The sequence below is a fragment of the Gorilla gorilla genome, chromosome 11, assembly GCF_029281585.2.
Source record: "Gorilla gorilla gorilla isolate KB3781 chromosome 11, NHGRI_mGorGor1-v2.1_pri, whole genome shotgun sequence".
NCBI lineage: Eukaryota > Metazoa > Chordata > Mammalia > Primates > Hominidae > Gorilla > Gorilla gorilla.
In genome coordinates this window covers 107,612,808-107,638,639 of record NC_073235.2, presented here as the reverse complement: position 1 = coordinate 107,638,639, position 25,832 = coordinate 107,612,808, and the positions used below count along the sequence as shown (strand labels likewise).

The 25,832-nt window shown below is 38.1% G+C and overlaps 1 protein-coding gene and 1 long non-coding RNA gene across 5 annotated transcripts in view; one reads left to right on the top strand and one right to left on the bottom strand.

Annotated features, from left to right (window-relative positions):
• PARD3B (par-3 family cell polarity regulator beta) overlaps window positions 1–25,832 on the bottom strand; it is a 1,084,399-nt gene that overhangs the window by 589,012 nt on the left and 469,555 nt on the right. The window lies entirely within an intron of this gene.
• Window positions 803–25,832, top strand: LOC129531942 (uncharacterized). The gene is made up of 3 exons (XR_008677446.2): window positions 803–1,035; window positions 14,875–15,101; window positions 25,733–25,832. It is a non-coding gene; the product is annotated as an uncharacterized lncRNA (long non-coding RNA).

The following is a 25,832-nucleotide window of genomic DNA, read 5'->3' as shown; positions in this document are numbered from 1 at the left end:
TTTCAGCATTCAAACAACTCAATTCTAAATGACAAAGATGTCTCCACTACACGACTTGATTCTTTTTGGCCAGGATGCCTTGTTTTATTTGGTTGTCGTTTGGTCATTGCTAAATTTATACAAATATTCAACAAACAGTCAGAGTACAGTGAGATATTTTGGGTTCCAGGTAAAGCTCATGCTTCTTCCTCTGAAGCTCACCTCAGGGGACTACCTCTGTCCTCAAAAACAGGGTTTTCTCAATCTGTGGGCTGCAACCTATTCACGAGTCTTAAAATCAGTATAAAGGGTCATGATCAGCATTCTATACCACAGAGGGCATAGAAGATATTGGACTGTATTACAGAGTAAAGATGCATTTTTGTTTTGCAGAACAGTTATATACTGGCTTGCAATGCAAAATCAATTTCTGGCTTTGTATTATGGTCAAAAGAGTTTGGGGGAAAAAATAGCTCCAAAGCTGCTTTCCTGGAGGATGCTCCATAGCAGGTTTGCAACCCCCTACTGGTTTGGGAAGTTTCTCAGGAATTACAAGTGCCTTAAGGAAACACATCTAGCCCAGGGTTCTGTCTGATAATACACTTCCACAGCCCTTCTGTTTTTGGAGTTTTATGTCCTGTTTAACATCTTTTGTCCAGGCACTTACTGAAGATTGCTAAATGCTAGAAACTGTGTTAAATCCTGGGGAAATAAAGATGACTATGACATAGTCCTTGACCCCCAAAGGGCTCTAAAGATACATAATAATGCATAACACAATGCCACTAAAGATTCCAAGCAGTCACTGGAAAGCGCTGTAGGAGCAAGAGGGAGAATTATAATTCTAACTGTTGAAGAGGGCTTCATAGCAGACTGAACATTTTAGTGGGTATTCGTAATCCATTCATCTATATATCCATCTTTCCCCTACTATGTTCAAAGCACTAAGCTGGAAGCTAGGGAAAACTTAGATGAATGAGAAAATGGACTCCCTCCGAAGAACTCCAAGCCCATAGGGGAAAGACACTTATAGGATGAAGTAGAGCAAAGGAAGTGGTAAGTACTAGGCACAAAGACACCACAGAGGCAGAAGAGGTTATGTCTCTCGGAGTCAAAGGCGGCCTTCTGTAGAAAGACAGTGATGTGAGTAGAGGGTGATGGTGGTGAATAGTGGAGAAAGGCTCTGATACCCAAAACAAATCTGTTCTGTATTTGACACAGCAAAATAATGAAAACTAAGTGCATATATATTTGTGAACATTTTTAAAGCTGATGTCAAAAATATGAGTCAGAAACTGAGATGGGGCTAGCAACCTGGCACTAGAGATCATACTTAAATAAAGTAGGCTGAAACAGAGACACAAAATAAATCAGATTTTAGCACTTTCCTGATTCATATTCTTGTTTCTTGCCGTTTCTATTAAAATCCAACCAACTCTAACCAAGATCTACCAGATTACAATCTATTCCCAAATGTTTAACTGTTTTTGATGCTATTGTAAATGGAATTGTTTTCTGAACTTCCTTTTCAGATAGCTAAATGTTAGTGTATAAAAACACAACTGACTTTTGTACATTGATTTTTATATCCTGAACTTTACTGAATTGATTACTGAATTTATTAGTTTTAACAGTTTCTTTGGGTTTTCCTTAGGGTTTTCTATGTAAAAGATCATGACATCTGCAAACAGAGATAATTTAATTTCTTCCTAATTCGGATGTCTTTTGTTTTTCTTGCCTAATTGCTCTGGCTAGGACTTACGGGACTATGTTGAATAGAAGTGGTGAGAGTTGGACATCATTGTCTGGTTCCTGATCTTAGAGGTCTCTGAAGGGAAGGCCACTAGTGGGACCTCACTCAGGCTGAAGACTCCCATCTGTTGACTATGAGTCTGCTCCTGTTAACCTTAAAAACTTTCAGCTTTTCATGTTGAGTATTATATTAGGTGTGGGCTTGTCAGAACCTTTGTTATGCTGAGGTAAATTCATTCTATACCTAATTTGTTATGAGTTGTTATCATGAAAGGATGTTGAATTTGGTCAAATAATCTATTGAGAGTTTTTAATTATGAAAGAATATTGAATTTTTCTGCACATGTTGAGAGAATCATATGATTTTTATCTTTCATTCTGTTAATGTGAGGAGGTAAAATATCTGTACATCAAAAACTATAAGATGTTGTTGAAAGAAATTGAAGACTCAAATTAATGGAGAGAGATCTCACATTCACGGATTAAAAAATTAATATTGTTAAAATGTCCATACTACCCAAAGTGATCCACAGATTCAGTGTAATTCCTATATAAATTCCAATTCTATTTTTCACAGAAACAGAAAAAAACCCTAAAATTCATATGGAACCACAAAAAGCCCCCAAATACCAAAAGTAATCTTGAGCAAAAAGAACAAAGCTGGAGGCATCATATCCTGATTTTAAACTGTATTACAAAACTACATAGCCACAGTAATAAAACAGTATGGTATTGGCATAAAAACAAGACACATTGACCAATGGAACAGAACAGAGAGCACAAAAATAAACCTGTGCATATATGGTCAACTAATCTTTGACAAGAGTGCCAAGAATGCAAAATGGGGAAAGGACAGTCTCTTCAATAAATGATGCTGTGTGAACCAAATATACACATGCAATATAATGAAATTAGGCCCTTATCTTACCTCATATACAAAAATTAACTCAAAAAAGACTAACGACTTAAATGTAACATCTGAAAATGTAAAATTCCTAGGAAAAAGCACAGTGAAAAAGCTCCTTTACATTGATCTTGGCAATGATATTTGGATATGACACCAAAAGCACAGGCAACAAAAGCAAAGGTAAACAAGCAGGACTACACCAAACTAAAAAGTTTCTGCACAGCAAAGGAAAAAAAAATCCACAAAATGAAAAGGCAACCTATGAATTGGGAAAAAATATTTGCAAACTGTATATTTGATGAGGGATTAGTCTCCAAAAATATTATAAATTCAAGCAGCTCAATATCAAAAAACAAATAACCAGATTTAATAATGGGCAAAGGACATGAATAGACATTTTTTTCAAACAATACATACAAATGGCCAACAGATATATAAAAAGGTGCACAACATCACTAATCATCAGAGAAATGCAAATCAAAACCACAATGAGATATCACCTCATACCTGTTAGGACGGCTATTATCAGAAAGATGAGATAGCAGCTGGCTATTGGAAAGGCTGTGGAGAAAAGGGAAGCCTTGTGCACAATGGGAATGGAAATTGGTGCAGTCATTATAGAGAACAGTATGGAGGTTCCTTAAAAAATTAAAAATGTGTAAATTAATAAGTACCCTATGGTCCAGCCATATATCCAAAGGAATTGCACCTTTGGTCATATATCCAAAGGAGTTTAAATCAATATCTCAAAGAAGTATCTACACCCTCATGTTCATTACAGCGTTACTTCAATAACTAAGATAGGTGTAAATAACACCTACAATAACAACCTCGGTGTCCACTGATGAATAAAGAAAATGTGGTGTGTCTAAACAAGAGAATATCGTTCAGCCATAAGAAGAAGAACATTTTGCAATTTGCAACATCATGGATAAACTTGGAGGACATTATGCTAAGCGAAATAAGCCAGACACCAAAAGACAAAGAGTATCTCATCTCAATCATATGCAGAATCTAAAACAGTTTAAATCATAGAAGCAGACAGTAGAATCATGGGTGCCATGGATGAAGGGTTGGAGGAAGTGTTGAGAAGTTGGTCAAAGGGTATAAACCTTCAGTTACAAGACGGATAAATTCTGGGGATCTAATGTACAGCATTAAATATAGTTAATAATACTGTGTTGTTTACCTGAAATTTGATGAGAAGATTTTTAAGTGCCCTCACCATATAGACACATGCACAAATGGTAACTAAGGATGATAATGAATGTGTTGATTTGATTGTGGTAATAAGTACACAATGCATGCACAGATCAAATCATCACCCTGTACATGTATAATTTATACAATTTTTATTTGTAAATTAAATATTTTAAAATAAAATAGAAAAAAAGACTGTCTATATCAGGCTTGACTCTCTCATCTGGCTCTTCTCTGCCCACCCACTACACTGCAGCCACCCTGGCCTCCTTGGCTCTCGATCTTTCCAAATTCACCCAGACTGCCCTAGTGCCTTTGTACTAGCTGGTCCCTCTGCGTAGAATGTTCTCCCACCTTTCCCTCTACTCTCAGAATAGCCCTGTCATAGTTACTTGCTCTCTATTCCTTTATCCTGTTTCATTTTCTTCATTGCATTGTTACCATCAGAGAGACTCTTGTGCATTTGTTTACAGGTATAACTTCTAAGAGCCAGAAGGGAAGTTTCATGAGAACAGAGATCCTATCTATCTTTTCCCAGTTGCATGCTCAGACCCTAGTGTACCATGGGCTGTATAAATGTTTGTTAAGTTCAAAAAGGAACAGAGGTAGTTGTGACAGGCGTAGCTTAAGCAAGCATGCAGAAATGCAAGTGGGTCTCAACCAGGACACACAGAATTAATGGACAAATCAGAAATACAGGTTGCTGACTCAACTTATTAGGTCAGGTACAAGGCATCTGTGTGTTGAGGGGTCAGAGGATCATGTTCGGTGGTTGGGGCAAAACATGGAATAGGAGTCAGCCTTGGATGTCAGAACCGGGCTGGTATTAAACCCAGAGAGACTTGTGGTTATTTATGTATCTGCTCAGCAGGAACCCAGACCACCGATACAGCTCCACGTATACAGAAAAACAGATAACATGACATCTCCTTGCTGATTCTCAAGTGAGAGCATAGTTAAACCAAGATAGAGAATCTGGAATTCAGACTGCCCAAGAGAACACTGTGGCACAAATTCTGTCAACAATCCCAGAGTAACACTTCAGAAAGAAAACAACACAAAATTTATTTGTCTAATTGGGACTCACTGTGAGAGACAATTCCTCCAAGATAATAAAACTTAGCCATGATGTTAGTGGTGAGCCATTTAGCACAACCAAAGGGCACTGTGCATGTGTCACATGGGCAGATCTGTAGGAGAAAGGCTGACACTTTTGGCAATGACAGCAGTCCAAACGAAAAACATAGCCACGGCAAGCCCATCTAACGGTTGCTGTGAATCACCCTGATTATGAGTCACAAGCATGCAATCACTGGCATACAGAAACTCCTGACTAATAGCCGTGAGCAGTTTGCCTTTGCTATCTAAGTGTCGCAGACTGAACACACTCTTGCCCGACCTAAAATCGGCATTAATACCTGAATCACAGCCTGGGGAAGCTCAATATTCCACTGCTGGAAAGAAGATAAACAACAACAATAGAAAGATGCAGCCCTTTTTAGTGCCGCTAGTTAAACTGAATGCATTTAATCTTTCTTCTGCATCTAAAATGTCGGTCATCTTCTCTTGGTGGCATGAATGATATGTAAACACTCCTGCAAAAAGCCAGTTTCTTGAAGGCTTTTCCACATACCAAACGGCAAACAGAATAAAAACCATGGTTACACTGAGCATTACAGAACACAAATCATTACAGTGCCAGAAGGCATGCTGTTTATGGTTCCACAACCAGAGAAAACCACATGATCATTAGTTATAGTGCTTACCTATAGGCTTGAAATATACAACTTATTTCTTTTGTTTAAGATATGCATAATCTGCTCTGGAAACAAATGATGTGCTTCATTAATTATTATGGTATGAAGGTATTATAGATCTATGAGGAAATTACCCACATCAAATGGCTTCTTCTAACCTTGGTCTAGCATGACAAGGAATTAAATAATAGTGTCCTACCAAAAAAAGTTGATCAACATATCTGGACAAATGTCCACATAACCACTACCTACATCACTACAACTAGTAAATCCTATCATTTGGGAATAAAAAATTTAAATAGGTATGAGGCACATTCTGGAGAAAGAATAAACTCTTGCAGAAAATAACAGTGAGGCCTGTAATCCCAGCACTTTGGGAGGCTGGGGCATGTGGATCACCTGAGGTGAGGAGTTCGAGACCAGCTTGGCCAACATGGCAAAACCCCGTCTCTACTAAAAATACAAAAATTAGCCGGGTATGGTGGGGGTGCACCTGTAATCCCAACTACTTGGGAGGCTGAGGCAGGAGAATCACTTGAACCCAGGAGGCAGAGGTAGCAGAGAGCCAAGAACGCGCCACTGCACTCCAGCCTGGGTGACAGAAGTGAGGCTCCATCTCAAAAAAAAAAAAAGAAAGAAAGAAAATGATGGTGAGGCATACATGATCATAGCTAACGCACATCAAGAGCTCAACCTGCACTGGGCATTATTCTTAGTGTATTACATGTTTCTTTATATTCACAGAAATCCTAAAGCTTAGGGATGACTATTACCACCATAGCAGCAGTGAAGAAAAGGGAGACCAAGAGTTAAGGGATTTTCTCCTCACCGCACACCTAGTATATGGTAGAAATAGGATTCAAACTCAAACAATTTCTTTCAAAAATCTGCACTCCTATCCCCCAAACAGCAAATCAAGTAGATGCTACCAGAGTCAAGATCTGGAGCTGCCGAAGTAAATACACATCTGTTTTTTTAAGGAAAGGCAGTGTAGTCTTAACTCAGCACCTGAATGATTGAGTTCATTCATGCATCCTTTAAAAGAGAAAAGCCTAAAACTCTTAATTATATATAATTCAAGTTGCAGAAGAAATATGACTGCATAGAATCCCCTTTCAGCAAATATTCCTGGCTGCAGTATTGAATAGGGAGTCCAGCTACAGCCGGAGCTCTGTAATTAGGGTCCTTGGGAACTGCGAACAAGGTCAGACTCATGGTATTCCCAGTTTAAAAAAACAGGGGGATTTGGCGGTGGGTGGGGGTGGGGGGCTACTGCTGCTAAAAATAAAAATAAATACATACATTTAAAAAAGTAGCTTCTTTACCAAAAAAAAAAAAAAAAAAAAAAGGTGTGGGCATGAAGAAAGATGCAAACCCAGAGACCAGAGTTACCAGAGGCAACTCCTCAGCCTTCTCTTTCTTCAATTTCCTTTGCTGGAAGGCCAAAGGTGGGGACCTGTCTAAGCAGCATTGCTGCCACGTACAATTATTATTTTAATCGACATTGTGCTGTGTTAATGAGTGCCAACCATGTGCCAGATGGTGTTGAAAACAAAGCCTTCTCTGCAATCCTGCCCAGTGGGATCACCACCTCTCCTCTCTGTGAAAGCGATCACAAATGTGGTAATGAGCTAACTCCGATGCAACCGAACTTCTAATCCCCCCGACACTCTCTGATTGGGCACTGCACCAAGATTTGGCATAGAAAAGGCACCTGGAGTGCTGTCGGATGATCTCTTCAGGGATAATGGACCAGGGAACTGAGCCTGTAATGATTTCATATCAGTTTGTTCAAGTTCAGTTGCTATTAATTGGGTTCAAGTTCAGCTCCAGTTCACACAATCTAAATAAATAGCTGTTAAAACCAGCTTAGTGCCTGGCACAGTATGTATCTTTGTAACTAACAAGAGGCAAGCAAAAGAGAAAGATGTAGAAGGATGCCTTGCATGCCTGTTTTCTGGTGTATACTGTCAGCCTAGTCAACCTGTGGAGTAAGGGGGGAAAACCCAGTGTCCCAGTTTTTTACAATTATCCATGGTTATATTACTTAATGAATGATCGTATTATGAAGAGTTGAGCCCCAAAACAGGTTACATAGTGAAACTTTCACCTAATTCTTGAGATCAGCTGCAGGCAAAACACTGGCTCGAAGTTAGCATGGTCTGGAATCCAGATTTTCTCTTCATCTTCCATCTACCTTGGCAATTCTAAGACATTAATTCTATTGTAATCTAACTAAAATCTGAAAAAGAAATGTTTTAGACAAATTATTTGCTAAACAGAGAAAAAGAACAATATTGCAGGGGAAAAACTCTATTTAAAAACAGGGCTTTGCATATTTTATGAGAAAAATCAATCCAAAATCTATTTTGTTCTAGCCCATTAAGATTCACTCTAAGTTGGTTTCGCTAGAATGAAATTTAAAATACATTTCTAAAGATCATTTGTAAGAAAATTTGAATGGAAGCATTTCCAATTCAGTGTTGGCTGGCAAATTCCAATTTCTGTTACAATCCAGTCATAGATACTATGTTTAAATTGGAATGATTAGAGAAGATACTGGCATAGTATTCATAATAGAATTACATAGGGAAGCCAGTATGTTTTAGGTAATGTTAGATAAGACATGTATTACATGTCTACTTTTTGTGACACAATAATATACCATTTAAAATATAACTAATTGAATCATTAGATTTTTATCATCTATTTGTATTGTTAAATCTAAGCAATGAAGTAAGCAAATAATTACTAAAAAGAGCAAATTATGAAAGTAAGAGTAATAAAAAACTGAATTTGTTTGAAAAAGGTAGCTTTTGATATTTTGGAGTTTTTGCATTGGATTTTTTGGAGTATTTGGATTTTCTTTTCTATTTTCTCCTAATAAAAGTAAAAGGTGTTTGACCACATATGAAGATTTTAGTACCCTTACAATGGAGGGGGTAAAGTGTAGGAATAAAACCAGTGCTACAGAATCAAAGGGACCTGAGTTCCCTGTGTTTCTGCCATTGACTTGATATATTACTAGACCCAATTCCTTAACCTCCTTAAGTCTTGGTTTCCTCATATTTAAAATGGAAGTTTATTTTAAATTTCTATCCAAAGAAAGACACAGGGTCATTGAAAAGATTAACTATACATATATATATATATATATAGAGAGAGAGAGAGAGAGAGAGAAGAGGAGGGAGAGAGAAGAGAGCATATAGTTGCTCAATAAATGCTATTACCTCCTGCTTGTGAAACTGCAATATACTCTGGTTCCACTTTGTAACCAGTCCTTCCAAAGTTACCACTTCCAGAGGCTGTGTGAGCAGCCGTTGGGAAGTCAATCCTAAAATGTGAGCCACCATAACATGTGGTCCCAATGCATGCCCAGAATCAGGAAAATCTACAATACATAATTCGCTTACCATGTACAATAAACTTTATCATTCCAAAACAATGTCTAAATTATTATTATTTTACATTCTAGCTACTTATAATCTGTTTCCTAATTCTCAAGGGAGTTTTAAAATTGAGACTCATACAGTGTGGATGTATTTCTACCAAACTATATAAAATAGTGCTTTTCAGGACATCCTTTCCAGTTGCAGACCTCTACATAGGTTCATGAAATCATTCCAATTTGCTTTATTTGCTGTATTAGAAATTTCTGGTTTGGAGGTAGTACATAGGAACTGGTGCTTTCTCTGCCCACCATCTCCCACCACCTTTCTCTGAACTCTGCCATCTTTTCAGCTGACATGCTCAGAGGCAAGGTCTCTTAGGGAGTCCCTTCCTGGTCAAATTTCCAGTTCAACTGGTCTTGGGTCTCTGAAGGGAAGGCCTCTAGCGGGATCTCACTCAGGCTGAAGACTCCCATCTGTTGACTATTAGCCTGCTCGTATTAACCTTTGCCTTGTTTGCTTGACTTTGCCTGTCTCTGATTTCACATTGAGAGCTTAAGGACAGAAGTGCAGTATAGTGGTCCAAAAGGCTAGCCTTGAGGACAAGTCAACAGGATCCCCAATGTGAAGTGGGGGAGATGCCAGCTTGGGTCAATATTAGCCATCTGATTTCAACAACACACAGAGGTTTCAAAGATAATTTTCCTACATATAACAAGGTCCTGTAGGTAACAAGCACAGATTGAACAAAATGTTATAATTTTCAATGTAATCTTACCTGAATGTAAACTTAAAATATCAACTCTTCCCCTTGCTTTGTATTAATGAATTTATAAGAGGGGTATTTTTTCCCAAAGCCAGTGAGAACCTGCCTGTGTTTATGAAATTCCAAGCAGAGTTTAGATGGAAACAGAAGAATAACCCTTTTATTTAACTCAACAAAGATGCACTAAGCACCTAGTATATTTCTAGTTTTATGTGCAATATCAAATTGTATAAACCTATTCCTTCCCCTCAACGAACCCACTGGGATACTTGAAACCACATATAAAATAATGTGAATGATACAAGATAACTGTATCACTAAGTACCAAGCTGTGTGATGCAAACCTCTTTAAATGCCACACAAGGGATAAAAAGGATGTTAACATCATCCAAGAGGTCAGAGAGGTTGCTCCAAGCAGGTAGGCCTGATGTCCCCAAGTCTTAAGGATGAGATTTGGAAGAATAAAGAAGTCATCCTAAGTGAAGGGAACTATAAAATCAGTGACATGGTGACAGAAAAGACCGTGGCCTGTAGGGTTGGGATATAGGTGGGGAGTAAGAGTGAATATCCCCAATCCACTCAGAGTAGAAAGCGGCAACAGCTTTGTGCTGGAAAAACTGGGTGTGTGAGAGTTAGCTACACACAAACACACCCCTGCCTTTCTTCTGGGGACTATAACTTTATTGCCATTAAGCTTGTGTCATGGCTATAATCTGGACAAATGAGCTCTCTGGAGATTTCCTCTGCCATGCCCTATTCTCTCAGACAGTTCTCTAACCAACTTTGACTTATATGTTTCCATCCCTAATATCTTTTTCTCCTTTCTGTAACTCTGAAACAAAGTTTCCGCCTTTGTTGTCCTGAAACTTTTCTTTCAAAAACCATCCATTCTACCTTCAGAGAAATGAAAATCAAAACTACAGTGAATACCACTTTACACCCACTAGGATGGCTATAAGAAAAAAGACATCATAACAAGTGTTGGTGAGGATGTGGAGAAACTGGGACCATACACTGCTGGTGGGAATGTAAAGTGGTGCCACAGGTTTGGGTAACAGCCTGGTGGTTCCTCAAATAATTAACCACAGAGGTATCATGTGGCCCCAGCCATTCCACTCCTAGGTATATATTCAGAAGAAATCAAAACATGTGTACACACAAAAACTGGTACAAAATGTTCACAGCATCACTATTCATAATAACTAAAGAGTGCTCACAACAAAAGTGTCCATCAACTGATAAATGAACAAATAAAATTTGGTATATCCATAAAATGAAATATTATTTGGCAGTAAAAAAAATAAAGTACTGATACTTGCTACAGCATGGATGAACCTTGAAAACATGCTAGGCGGGAAAAGGCAGTCACAACACACCATATACAGTATTACATGATTTCATTTACATGAAATGTTCATATTAGGCAAATCTATCAAGACAGAAAGTAGATTAGTGGTGGCCTAAGGTTGGGCTGGAAAGTAGGGAAATTGGGGAGTATTGCTAAGAAGTACAGGGTTTCTTTCTGGCATCGTTCAAATGTTCTAAAATTGATGATGATGGCTGCAAAACTATGTACATATGCTAAAAACCAATTAATTGTACACCTTAAGTAGGTGAACAATATGTTATGAATTATACATCAATAAGCTGTTAAGTCAAAAAGAACCACCCAATCTGATAAATTTAAGTATAAATCAACTTTATTATATGAGTTACAAAAATCTTAGCTGCTTAGAGCTAGAAGTAGATGTTGCAGATGAGGGCTGGTGATGGCAATGTCTTTAACAGCAAAACTCATTGGGCCAAGCAAATATTGCATGAAACAACTATAGGTGAAAGAAACAAAAAGCATATTTTATTAATCAGCGTGCTTTTTTTTTTTTACTTATACTGCTAAATCAAATTTGTAACCTTTTGTCCAAACTTATAAGGTGTAATTGTAACCTTGGGTCAAGAAAAATGAGGCTCTCCTGATGAGGCAAATTTTGGTACATAATGCATTTAAGTGCATGAGTTATTTTCATCACACTTTAAAAAAGCATTTGAAATCAAATGTTTCTGGAATCCTTGGAAAAGCATCTGATTTCACAAGAGATCAACTGAAAACACTTCATCTAGTCCAATGCTCTTATTTGCAGATCAGAAAACTGAGGTTCAGAAGGGTTGCTATAGTCATAGGGCTACTAAGTGGCAGAATGTTGGTCTCCTAACTTCCTTCCTTCTTCTCAGATTTCATGATCACATTTCATGTTCTGGATATTACATGAAAACAATTATGCTAAAGGTAAATAAGTAGATACAATAAAATTATACAGATATATCTGTTTATTACACCAGGGTGTGAATGCCTTAAAGGCATTAAAGTGAGTACTCACTTTTAGACTTCCTTCCTTCTTTCCCGATTTAATGATCTGAGTATTATACGGAAAGATTATGCTATAGGTAAATATGTAGACATATTATACAGCTATATCACACCTGTGTCTCACACCAGAGAGTGAATGCCTTAAAGGCATTAAAGTGAGAACTCACTTTTATACTCACAGTGTTTAGCACAGTGCCTGGCAACAGCATATGTTTACATTTAAGGAATGAATACCTGAGGAATGAACTTTATCTTCCAGTGTTATTTAAAAACACAGATTTTCAAACTAGAGTTCTAGTTCCTTATCTGTAACCACCTAAACATCACCTCTGCTTACACTAATTGTGTTGTAAATTAACTTATCTTTTCCCTCTTGTCAGCTCCCCCTTGACCTCACTGTTCTGTCAATGGTCCTATCTTTCTGCCAGTCACCCAGTGACAAGGCCAGGATTTGGAGAGTACCTACATAGGATGATTCGGGAAGAGGATAGGACCATTTCATTCAGGCTATCAAAAAATTAAGCAGAAATTAAGTAATTAAGCAAGTCATTGACATGCGTGAAGGTGAGGGAAGGACTAGATGAGCATGAGAGCCCTGGCTGTGACCAGTGAGCAAAGCCAGACAATGCTGGGATGTTATACAAAAGAGAGCCATCCAGGCTGGGCAGATGTTCTCAGAAGTAGAAAACAATGAGTGCATAGGAGGCTTTGATACGATGACCTCAGAATTTGAGGTCAGGGAATGGTTACTCTGTAAACAGTAAAGAAATAACTATAATAGATGAGTTTTGCCATCTGCCATCATGTCCTCGACCAGAAAAGGAATGGGGAGGGGGGGGCAACTGAGGCTCAGCAAAATAACCAGGTGGATCTTCCGAAGCAAGAGCTGGAATGTAATTAAAATAAATTTTTGCTCACTGAATTACATATTTTTCTGAGGACATGATATTTATGGCAACAGTAACTACTATGTTCACATTTGTTAGTGAGGGTATAACGTTCTGTGTTATGGCACTGGTCCAACTCCCCTAAGCATTTGTGACCTTACATTACATATCTACAGGCCAGACACTCCTTCACATGCTTTGTTGATATGGCTCCCCCTCTATTACCCAAACTGTCTCATTCCCTTTATGCTTTTCGTCAAACCATAATGCATAGTAGACTATCTGCATCATTTCTCACTATTTCCTACTATTTTCAAAGACCTTTCTCAAATCTAGACACTTCCATGGATTATTCCAGTATCTCTGTAGCCCCCACCCTTAAACTCTTGCTTCTCTGGACTCTTTTGGTGCTTAGAGGAACTATCTGGAAGTTAACCATATACATGTTTTATTTAACTTTTTTACCCATCCATCTTCCCATCTAGACTGTTTTAACATTTTAAGAGCAGAATGTGTGGCCATTCAAGACAGTAGGCTAAGAATTGAGAATCAGGAGTTCAGTTGAGTAGGAAGGAATTTCTAAATGCCTAAAAGGACAGTGGTCCAAGTTCAAAGAGGCCAGTCAAAGTAAACACAGAAGTCAGACAGGCACTACTGGACCTGAGCAATGCCTTGCAAACCATCATCTCTGGAAACCTATATTTTCAGAAGAAGCCTTAGGACCGGAGGTTCCTGGGATCCTCGTTTCCATGGGAATCAGAGTACCCCTACTTTCATTTGCTTTATGTGTTGAGGTTCTGCTTAACGTTTCCTTGGAAAGAAATGATCCTATGGGTAAAGTCATACTTAAAAATCAGTGGACTAAAAAGCCATGCATGTGTCCAAAGAGTTCCTGAGTGTCTCCTCTGGGCAGGTTCCTCACGAAGGGAATGAGAGTTGGGTAAGTGAAAGACACGTGAAGGTACGTGAAGAAGGCCAGGGTGGCTGGAGCACGAAGAACAAAGGGAAAAAGAGCACAAAATGAGCCAACAGAGGTAGGCGGGGTCAAAAAAGATAGGTTTTGCAGGTGCAGAAGGGTTTACATTTCATTCTATGTGCTAGAGGAGGCCATTACAGTTCCCAGCAGGTAAGTCCCACAGTCTGACTTAGAGAATACTTTAAATCCTACATTTATATTTTATATTTGCCTTTTATATTTTAAAATATAAATTTAAGCTGCTTTGTGGAAAACAGATTGCAGAGAGACAAAAGAAGAGATTATTGTTGTAGTGCTAGACAGAGATGATAGTGGTTTGGCCTAGGCAGACAAAGAGACAGTTTTGAGATTTATTTTGGAGAGACAAAACCAATTTTTCCCATTTTGCATTTCCAGGCAAATTAACTTCAGTGTAACTGTTGGGAGTGGTGGCCTCAGGTGGAGTGCAGAAACGGTCTAGGTAGGCAGGCAAGGCTGCAGGTTTCAGACATCAGCAAGCAAGCTTACATAATAAGGCTCACGATCAGGAAAATAAACCCATTCTTTCATTCTTTCACTCATAACTCATTGAACAGCTGTGTGCCAGGCAAGGTGCTGAGGCCTGGGCATGCAAAGTCAAATAGGGCCAATTGTTCAAAACTAAGTAAGAAAGAAACAGCACTGCACAAGATGACTGACAGAAGAGATTCTCAGTATCTAGAGTAAGAAAGTATGTATACGGAGGACAAAGCAGATGTCAACCACCTTTATTACATCCTCCAATTTACTCATTCATTGATTCATTCATTTCATTAGTTCACTCACTCAATTCCCCAACTATCATCCAATACCTGTTTGTTGTGAAGCTCAAGACTGGGTTATACCTATATGAATAACACATCATCCCTATCTTCTAGGAACTTGGTCTGCATCTTGCCAAGGAGAAAGACATGTAAACATGTCAGTATGGTTGACCCTTGAACAACACAGGTTCGAGCTGCGCAGGTTCACTTATACATGGATTTTCTTTCACCTCTGCCACCCCTGAGAGAGCGAGACCAACCCCTTCTCTTCCTCCATCTACTCAACAGGCAGATGATGAAGATGAAGACCTTTATATTGATCTACTTCCATTTAATGAATAGTAAATATATTTTCTCTTCCTTATGATTTCCTTGATAATTTTTTCTTTCCTCTAGCTTACTTTATTGTAAGAATACATAAAAATACATATTGTATACATAATACATATAACATACAAAATAGGTGTTAATCAACTGTTTATGTTATTGGTAAGGCTTCTGGTCAACAATAGGTATTAGTAGTTAAGTTTTTTGGGGAGCTGCAAGTTATATTCAGATTTTCAACTGTATGTGGGCTCTGTACCCCTAACTCTCACATTGTTCGACAGTCAACTGCATAATGTGAGGTGCTAAAATAAGAAATATACATAATTAACTATTCATGAGACATGGAGAAGTTGATCTTTGCAGCCTACAGTACAGGCCTATGACAGTTACATTCCTTCTGCCTTAAATGTCCTCAGCTTAAATTTCACTTCTTTACAGAAATCTTCTCTGACTCTAATTAAATTGGGTTTCCTGAATACTCTTGCCTTTGTAGCACTTCTCAAAGTTTGCAGTTACATGTGTGTTCAATTCTACCTCTCCTAGACTAGACTACAAGGTGCACCAGAGCTGTATCTGGCCTGTTCTGTGCTATACTCTCTAGCACAGTGCTCAACACAGAAGAGATGCTCATTAAATACCTGTTGAATAAGTTATTTTCTTAATCCAAGATAATCTCAATCATAGGCACATTTTATTAGAACATGCCAAATAACCCTACAGGAAGACCAATTGGCCAAAGCCCAGAAATAAATGTTAATGAATAACATTACTCAGGTACCTTCTCCTCGGCACACACACTGGGGCATCCCAGTTGTGAATTAGATATCACCCCTTGGTTGCAGCTCTCCTTTCCTGCTCTGTACCTGGGAACTATAGATAAGAAAGAAGTTCTACCCTGTGGATGCCAATAACTGTACATGTGACAGTCAGACCTCAGGATCACAAATGCAGAATGACAGAAATGTACTTGCCCCTGCAGAGAGGTTAAAGCAGCCACGGTCCAAGGCCAGCTGTCAGGAAATTTCTGGTTTTCACTGACTTACTTGAAAAGGACATAAAAAGTTAGGTTGATACTAGTGACAGCATGCAAATAAAGCTATTTTTATTTTTATTGAATACATGGTTCTACTCTTACTTTCATTGAATTTAAAGTACCAGCATTCCAATATGAATAGATGAAGACTTTTCTCAGACTTTCCTAAATTCCAGGAGTAAAGCTGGTTAGCAAGGCAATTCTGGTAGCAGAGCTGGCAGGTGGGCTGTCGGCAATGTGAACTTATAGACACAGACAAGGATTGAAGGTAAAAATACAGATGAAATGCCTTCTCTGTCTGCAGATTTCACAGTAGGGTGACATCTTGGTTCTCAAATGGTCTAAATTGTTCCATTGCTTACTTCCGCTGGCTGTGGAATTGCCACTGAGATAGTAGAGATCACATCTTTTCCCACATCCCAACAGGAACTCTGCCCTTTGACCCTGTGAACCCGCCACAGTTGCTCATTTAAAATGGTTTTCATCCTCCAGCGCTGACCACAGACCTGCAGATGCTGCTTCACAGCAGGCAGTGAGCCCTCAAGAAGCAGTCGATACTGGTTTTTTGCTTTTGTTTCTCTTCCTATGTATTTCTGAGTCTTACAGAAAGATTAAATTTGTGAAGTGGGCATGTTATTAGTATCTAATGACAGAGGCCAAGGACACTGCTGAGCACCCTATGACACCCAACGTACAGGAAAGCCTCTCCACAACAAAGGTGCAGCCAGCCTAAAGCATCAATAGTGTAGAGGTTGGGAACCCCGACAGACACTACACCACTGGATACAAGAGAAGATAATGTATTCTCTGCTTCTGAAAATTATACCACTTCTCAGGAGATAATGACATTTATATACAAGTCTGAAGGGAAAAAAAACAATTTTAAACATCTAAAAATAATGATTTTGAATAATTAAACTACAGTTATCAATTATAAATACTAGAAGAAGACAGACGAACAAAAGAGCACTGTAGAAAGCAAATTAGAATTGGCATTTGAATTAGAGCAAATAAAAACAGCCCAGGGGCCATGGCTCTGTGCCTGCGTGGGGAAGTCTCAGACGGGAAACTGTCACCGGACCAAGTAAAAGTTCCTTTGGTTCTAAACTCATGTTGAAATCAAGAAGGGAGAGGAAGGATTCTAGCTTGCATGGGTAGGGACAGCGTGTGAGCAAGTCAAAGTCAGAATCTAGGAAACGCTACGTAGATTTTAAGTCTATCAGCAAAAACATGAAAACTTTAAACATATCTTATTCTTCTGCTTATGCTAGACAAGTTAAAGGTTACTCGTTTTAGAAATGCTGTATTTTGGAAGTGCTTTCATTTGGGAGTTCAGGACAGTTTCTCATGTGTCTGAGATCTCGCAGTATAATAAATTACCCACAGAAGGACTTTAGTGGTTTCACCTTGAGGTACTGTAATAAATACTTCCAACTTGTTTATAGCTTTCTTTCCATGATTCCAACAATGTAAGAAACAGGCAGGTTGAAACACTGAAAACTGAAGATAAATACAGAAATAGTTAAGTTATACGTGCAGTTAAAACACTATCTCTTTAATGCAGTTGTATGCGTTAAGCTATCAAGTGTTTGCTGTGAGTGGTACTTTTAAGCAACAGTCCAAGAGAAATCTAAAATCCTCAGAATTCTAAGCTCATTCCCTAGACAGTATACTACTGACCATTTTCACCTACTCTTCTTTTCTTATAAATCTACATTCTAAAGCAGCCAGAAATCAAAAGAGTCATGGAAAGCAAAATCCATTCTATTCTCATCTCAAAAGCTTTGGGCAGGATAAGCTGATTAGTCTGCTAACATTTTGAATTTTTCCTCTAAAAGTAAATTTTGTAGGAAATACTATCTATCAGGATATGTACTGGAAATTATACAAGCAGGAAAATGGAAATATATACTTAATGGCAGGCTAAATACAGAAATTCAACCATCCTAAAACTACCACAAAGACAGTGAAATAGTAAAATAGGTAAAACTCACAAATATGAAGAAAACCAGAGAGAAAATGAGTGGAGATGAGTGATGTTAACAAAATGTTGGAAGATGGGAAGTGAAAACATAAGGACCAGGATCAGTGGTAATTCTCTCTCCAGAAGAGAGAGAGCTGAGACCTGACATCCTACAGAGGTAGGGAGGCCAATCAAGTTGCAGGGACCCAGGAAAGCTCAGGAATTGGGGAAAGCAGCTGCTTTAAAAGGCCAGGGTGGGGCTGATGGCAAGAGGATGGGTAGAAAGCCTGTAAAATGCCCAACGAGGCCTTGACCCATTTCCATTCCTCAGTCTGTGCTCCAGAGACTGCCCGTTCTCTTCTCTCCTCCTTGTACAAATCAGAGTTGCATTTTCTGGGTAGGCTGACCAATTCTGATCTAAATGATGCCAGGCATAATTGCAGAGGCTGAGTGTGATGCATGGTTGTAAAAAAAAAAAAACCAGAAAACTAAGCAAGAGTCAAATAGTGAATGGTGAGACCCCTTCTTTATTCCCAAGCTAGGTTCCCTAAACACTGTCACCCAGGCTTAAATCTTCAGGTAAGGCGCACGGAGAGGAGTCTTTCTCTGCGGAAAATAATTGAGAAAAGAAGTCCATGGCAGCCTGTCTCCAAGACGGCCACCTAGCAAGCCCCACTGCCTGGATTTACACTATGTAGTTCCTTCCTACAGTGCACCAAGGTTGGTCTGTGCGATGAATAAAATATGACAGAAAGAAGTACTGGTATGTCAATTCTGAGATTAGGTTATAAAACTGCACTTCTGTCTTTAGAGCATGCCCCCCTTAATTTCTCTCTCGAGTCACTTGTTCTGAGGGGATGCAGCTGCCATGTCCCAAGCAGCCCTAGGGACATACTGACAACCTGAGGAAATTAGGACTGCCAGCACCCACACATGTGAGCTGAGGAGTGAGCCCTCTGACCCATCCTTGAGATGACAGCTTGGCTACAGACTCTTGGGAAACCCCGAGCCAGAATCACCAAGCTAAGCCATTCCTGCATTCCCGACAGTAATCATCTGTATGAGGTAATAAATGTTTGTCATTTTAAGCTGCTAAGTTATATATAATCTGCAGATAATCAATACACGGCCAGTAGATAACAACATCTACCAGCCAAGAGTGAATAGGCAGGATCTCTATCCAATTAGCCTAATGGTGCTACCAGCTTAGGGGATACCTTCCACCACTAAACCCCATACACCAGAGAGTTACAATCAGCTTTTTAAGGGGATCCTTCTTAAATATAAACATACAGCTGAGGATAACAGACAAATGAGGAAACCCTTTAAAATAAAAGGCCAAGGCCGGGCGCGGTGGCTCACGCCTGTAATCCCAGCACTTTGGGAGGCCGAGGCGGGCGGATCACGAGGTCAGGAGATCGAGACCATCCTGGCTAACATGGTGAAACCCCGTCTCTACTAAAAATACAAAAAATTAGCCGGGCGTGGTGGCGGGCGCCTGTAGTCCCAGCTACTCGGGAGGCTGAGGCAGGAGAATGGCGTGAATCCGGGAGGCGGAGCTTGCAGTGAGCTGAGATTGCGCCACTGCACTCCAGCCTGGGCGACAGAGCCAGACTCCGTCTCAAAAAAAAAAAAAAATAATAAATAAATAAATAAATAAAAGGCCAAAATAATCCGTAGAAAAAACCTGGAAGTAACAGACAATGTGAAGAGGATTTAAATGCTGATATTAAATGTTGAAGACAAAGGTAAAATATCATATATAACCACACTGAAAATATATAGACTTGATAAAGCACACCACTCTGAATTTTCAGAACTTTAGGGACAAATAGAGGATGCTAAAAGTTTCCACAGAGAAAAAAAAATCCATGTCTGGAATGTAAAAAGAGAATAGAAGCATACTTCTCAAAAGCAATACTGGGGGCTAGAAAATAGCAATGCAATCGATTCAAGATTCAGAAGCAAATAGATTTCTAGCCTAGAATTACATATGCAGCCAAACTATAAATCAAGTGTGATGGTAGAGTGAAAAATTTCTTAGAAATAAAAGGTCTCAGAAAGTGTTTGCTCTCATGTAATCTTTCTTAGAAAGCTACTGAGAAGTCAGCTTCATGAAAATGAGGGACTAAACCAGAAATGAGAAACTATGAAATCTCAATAAAGAGAATGCAGCCCAAGAGAAAGGTAAAAGGAATTTTCAGTATTGCAGCTGTGCATAGATCTTGAGGGCAAATAACACAGATTGAAAGAGGAGTTCATGCACAGAGGCTGCAAGGAGGGATGGCTACAGGGAAAAGTAGCAGCTGATGAACTGACATGCTTGCCTATATTGTGGACATGTTGGTATTTCTGTGGGAAATTTTAAACATTTGTATTAATATGTATCAATTACTTAACTTCAAAAAAAAGTATAATGAAGGAACTGATCTCCCCCTACTCTCTCCACTCCTTCTCTCTCTCAGTATTTCTTTTCAGCTTGTTAACAGTATTGTTGTTTAAAATTGCCTGCTTGGAAAAATATTACTATATTGGTTCACTAAAGTCAAGCTTTCAAATATGAGAGAGAGCACCTTAGTTTTCTGTTTCTCTATAAAATGAAAACAAATAATATCTACCTCATGGGTTGAAGTGAAGAACAGGTGAGATACCATTGTAAGGAGTTTAGCACAATGCCTGGCTAAATAGTGAAACATATTTAATCTGAATTTACGGATCAACATTCAAATTCCACATCTTTCCATCACTTTTTAAAAAACTTAACAGGTAATTTTTAGATAATATGTACTTGTCATAGGAAAAGTAGAAGTACTGGTAACCAAAAGGAACAAAAAAGATGTTACAATAACCTATGACCCATAACTAAAAACATAAGCACAACTTATTAATATGTTGGTGTGAACACTATTTTTTTTTTTTTTTTTTGAGACGGAGTCTCGCTCTGTGGCCCAGGCTGGAGTGCAGTGGCGCAATCTCGGCTCACTGCAAGCTCCGCCTCCCGGGTTCACGCCATTCTCCTGCCTCAGCCTCCCGAGAAGCTGGGACTACAGGCGCCTGCCACCATGCTGGGCTAATTTTTTGTATTTTTAGTAGAGACGGGGTTTCACTGTGTTAGCCAGGATGGTCTCGATCTCCTGACCTCGTAATCCACCTGCCTCTGCCTCCCAAAGTGCTGGGATTACAGGCATGAGCCACCGTGCCCGGCCAGTGTGTACACTATAAAGTTCTATTTTTAAACAGAAATGTGATTAATATACTTTCTTGGTATGTTTTTCTCTACTCAATATACTCTAAGACTCAATATCAATTAATTTTTTCTAGAAAATATCTTGGAATTTTTCACAAAACATTTCAACCTCTAGTCAGCTCAGAATGTTAAATATTCAGATGATACCAATTTTATGTTATTTTAGTTACTATAAATATCCCAAATGTCTCAATTTCCTTAAAAAAGTTACAAAGTAGAATTAATCATATAATACAAAAATAAGGTATTGCAAAAATTTGTTTAATTTGCTTCATATAAATACATTTAGCAAATATTTGTACCCTTACTACATGCCGGGCACTATCTTTTATTTCACTTAATATTTGTAAAGTTTATTTTTCCCTCTTAATTCCTATTTTATTATGATTAGTCACAGTGTAGCTTGGATGGTAATTTTCATTTCTGAGACTCTTCTCATGTACTTGATTGTTGACTGTAACTTATCTGTGTAGGCTACTCTGAAGCTGCAATATCTTGGAAATCACTTAGCCTCTTTGACACACAGATTGTCATCTCTAAAATGAGGACTGTTATATCCATCACATGAAATAATGTATGTAGAATATTATCATAAACAAATATTCTAACTTCTCCTAACATCTATCCTATCAAGTCTTTAATTGATTTACTAGAGAAAGACTTTTTGCCCTGTTCTATACTTAAAGATTGTTAGGTTTTCTATCTCTGTTTTATCTCTCAGTTTATTTAGTCTAGAGATACATAAAGCTGAATTGCATTTATTGTTCAGCATTATAAATCTAATAGTAGAGCAATCAAGTGGAAGGCAGAAAGGAAGAAATGGGCTAAAATACATTTCTTAAGTATTATATTAATGTCAAAGGTCAACGTTGTTCAGGGCAGTGAAAGGCACATTTTTTTTTCCATTTAAAGGAAAACAAATTTGTTTTGAAAGTACAGAAGGGAAATTCATCAGTTCAATAAAATAGTTATGTTAAAGGAAGCCTAAAACCTTCCTATTAGAAGAGTTGGTTTTTAAGTGAAAAGTCTACTCCTTTCAATGAAAAAAAAAAGATTCTTTGTGCCTGTAAAACAGTGTGGCAATCCTTTATCAAGACTATGCATTATTTAAAGCTCAACTTCCAGAAAAACATGCCCCAAGTTGGATAAGAAAATTTTTTCCTGACACACTATGATATGCCACCAAATGTGGAACCAAATCTCACCCCTTAAAAAAAATCTAGGATCAGCAATGGTTTAAAGAGGCACCATTCTTTCTTCCACTTTTCTTTTAGTTTTTGTTTTTGTTGTTGAAGCTCTTCTCATGTATCAAAAAAAAAAAAAAAAGTGCTATACTGCTATACACCAACAACAACCAAGCTGAGAATCAAACCAGGAACTCAATCTTTTTTGCAACAGCTCCAAAAATATAAAATACCCAGGAATATATTTAACCAAGGAGTAAAAGATATCTACAAGGAAAACAATTAAACACTTCTAAAAAAAATCATAGATTTCATTGAAACAAATGGAATAACATCCCATGTTCATGGATGAGAGAATCAATATGGTAAAAATGAGATCATACTGCCCAAAGCAATCTACAGATTCAATGCAATTCCCATCAAAATGCCAGCATCATTCTTCACAGAACTAGAAAAACAACCCTAAAAGTTACATAGAACCAAAAAAGAGCTCACATAGCCGAAGCAATACTAAGTCAAAAGAACAAATCTGGAGGCATCCAAATCTGAAGTCATTATCTGACTTCCAATTACACTACAAGGCTATACTCACCAAAACAGCATGGTAGTGGTATAAAAACAGGCACATAGACCAGTGGAACAGAATAGAGAATCCAGAAATAAAGCCAAAAACTTACAGCCAGTAAAGCATACAAAAACATAAATTGGGGAAAAGACACCCTATTCAATAAATGGTACTGGGAAAACTGGCAAGCCACATGTAGAAGAATGAATCTGGATCGCCATCTCTCATCCTATCCAAAAATAAACTCAAGATGGTGTATTAGTCCATTTTCACACTCCTATAAAGAACTGCTTGAGACTGGGTAATGCATAAAGGAAAGAGGTTTAATTGAATCACAGTTCAGCATGGCTGGTGAGGGCCCCAGAAAACTTACAATCACGGTGGAAGGTGAAGGGGAAGCAGGCACCTTCTTCACAAGGTGGCAGGAAGGAGAAGAGCAAGCAGAGGAAATACCAGATGCTTATAAAACCATCAGATTTCACAAGAACTCACTCACTATCATGAGAACAGCATGAGGGAGACTGCCTCCATGATCCAATCACCAGGTCCCACCCTCAACACGTGGGGATTATGGGGATTAGAATTCAAGATGAGATTCGGGTTAGAACACAAAGCCTAACAATATTAGGTGAATCAAATACTTAAATCTAAGACATAAAACCATAAAAATTCTAGAAGATAATGTCGGAAAATGCTTCTGGACATTGGTTTAGACAAAGAATTCATAACTAAGATCCCAAAAGCAAATGTAACAAATAAATAAATAAATAAATAAGTGGGACCTAATAAAACTAAAAAGCTTCTGCACAGCAAAATAAACAATCAGCAGAGTAAACAGACAACCCATGGAGCTGGAGAAAATATTCGCAAACTATGCATCTGACAAAGGAGTAGAAGGCAGAATCTACAAGGAACTCAGACAAATCAGCAAGAAGAAAACAAATAATCCCATCAAAAAGTGGGCAAAGGACATGAATAGAGATTTCTCAAAAAAAGATATACAAACAGCCAATAAACATATGAAAAAATGCTCAACATCACTAATCATCAGAGAAATGCAAAAATTAAAACCACTATGAGATTCCACCTTACTTCTGCAAGAATGGCCATTATTAAAAAGTCAAAAAACAATAGATGTTGGTGTGGATACAGTGAAAAGGGGATGCTTTTACACTGCTGGTGGAAATGTAAATTAGTACAACTATGGAAAATAGCATGGAGATTTCTTAAGGATACAAAAGTAGATCTACCATTTAATCCAGCAATCTCACTACTTAGTATCTACCCAAAGGAAACTAAATCATTACATGAAAAAGACACATATACACACGTTTATAGCAGCACAATTTGCAACTGCAAAGATATGGAACCAACCTAAAGTGTCCATTGACCAATGAGTGGATAAAAACAATGTGGTATATATACACCATGGAATACTACTCAGCCATAAAAAAGGAATGAAATAATGTCATTTGCAGCAACCTGGATGGAGCTGGAGGGCATCATTCTAAGTGAAGTAACTCAGGAATGGAAAACCAAATATCATATGTTCTCACTTCTAAATGGGAGCTAAGCTATGATGATGCAAAGGCATAAGACTAATATAATGAACTTCAGGGGCTCAGTGCGGGGAAGTTAGGAGGAGGGTGAGAGACAACAGACTACACATTGAGTGCAGTGTACACTGCTCAAGTGATGGTTGTGCTAAAATTTCAAAAATCACCATTAAAGGACTTATCTATGTAATCAAAAACCACCTGTACCCCCAAAATTATTGTAATAAAAGACAATAATTTTAAAACATGATATGTTTTTTGATACACACAAGATCAAAATCATTAAGTTGTTTTTTATTTTTGGTGGGGGGTATTAATTTTACCTTTTATTAGCTAACATTCTGCTTTTTTATACTTTGTATTTTTAAACCTACATTACCTTCACCATATAAATATCAATACTCTTTCTGTTTGCCTTGCATCTCTTAATCCATTCCTTTTTGTCGAATTTTTTAAATTTTATCAATAAAAGTATACAAACCTTAAGAAGTTCAGTACTATCTCAAAGGCTTGATGAAAAAGAGTAGCCACAGTTCTAATTTCTAGTCTCTAGACAATTATTCACAATTCTTTTGGTTGTTTCTTCTGGTGCTGACCTCTCTATTTTTAAATAGAAAACTTGTGCCCTTTTAATACTTATTTCTCAATTTGGGACATCATATTTTGTCTTCCTAATAATGGAATATGAGGACTCAAATTCTTTCATACCAACCACCTTCAGCTTTCTTCATCCTCACTTTCCCAGTGTAACAAACTTTGGATTAAATCCATACTTCGCACTTATATTATTTTCTCTTGCTGTATATATGTGTGTGTATACTTTTTGTGTACGTGTGTGTATACTTTCTCTCTGTGTGTATATGTGTGTGCGTGTATACTACAGAGGAGAAGAGGGAGCAAAGGGGAGGAAGACAGGGCAAGGGAGTGAGGTGGTGAATTAGGAAGGGAGGGGATGAGACAGGTAGGAAGCAGGAGAGAAAAAAGTAGGAAAACCAGCTTGATTTAAAAGAACAGAATTTAAAACTAGAAGGTTGGTTGTGGAGTATGAAAGTGATGCTTAATGGAATTATACTGACTCTCCTACTAATTCTCAACAGAAATTCTGTCTCAAGAAACAGAGTATGAGAGAGGAGGACAGCAGAGGGACTGCTAGAGTATACTGAGGGGGAGAGATTGAAAGACTGGAACAAACGTGAC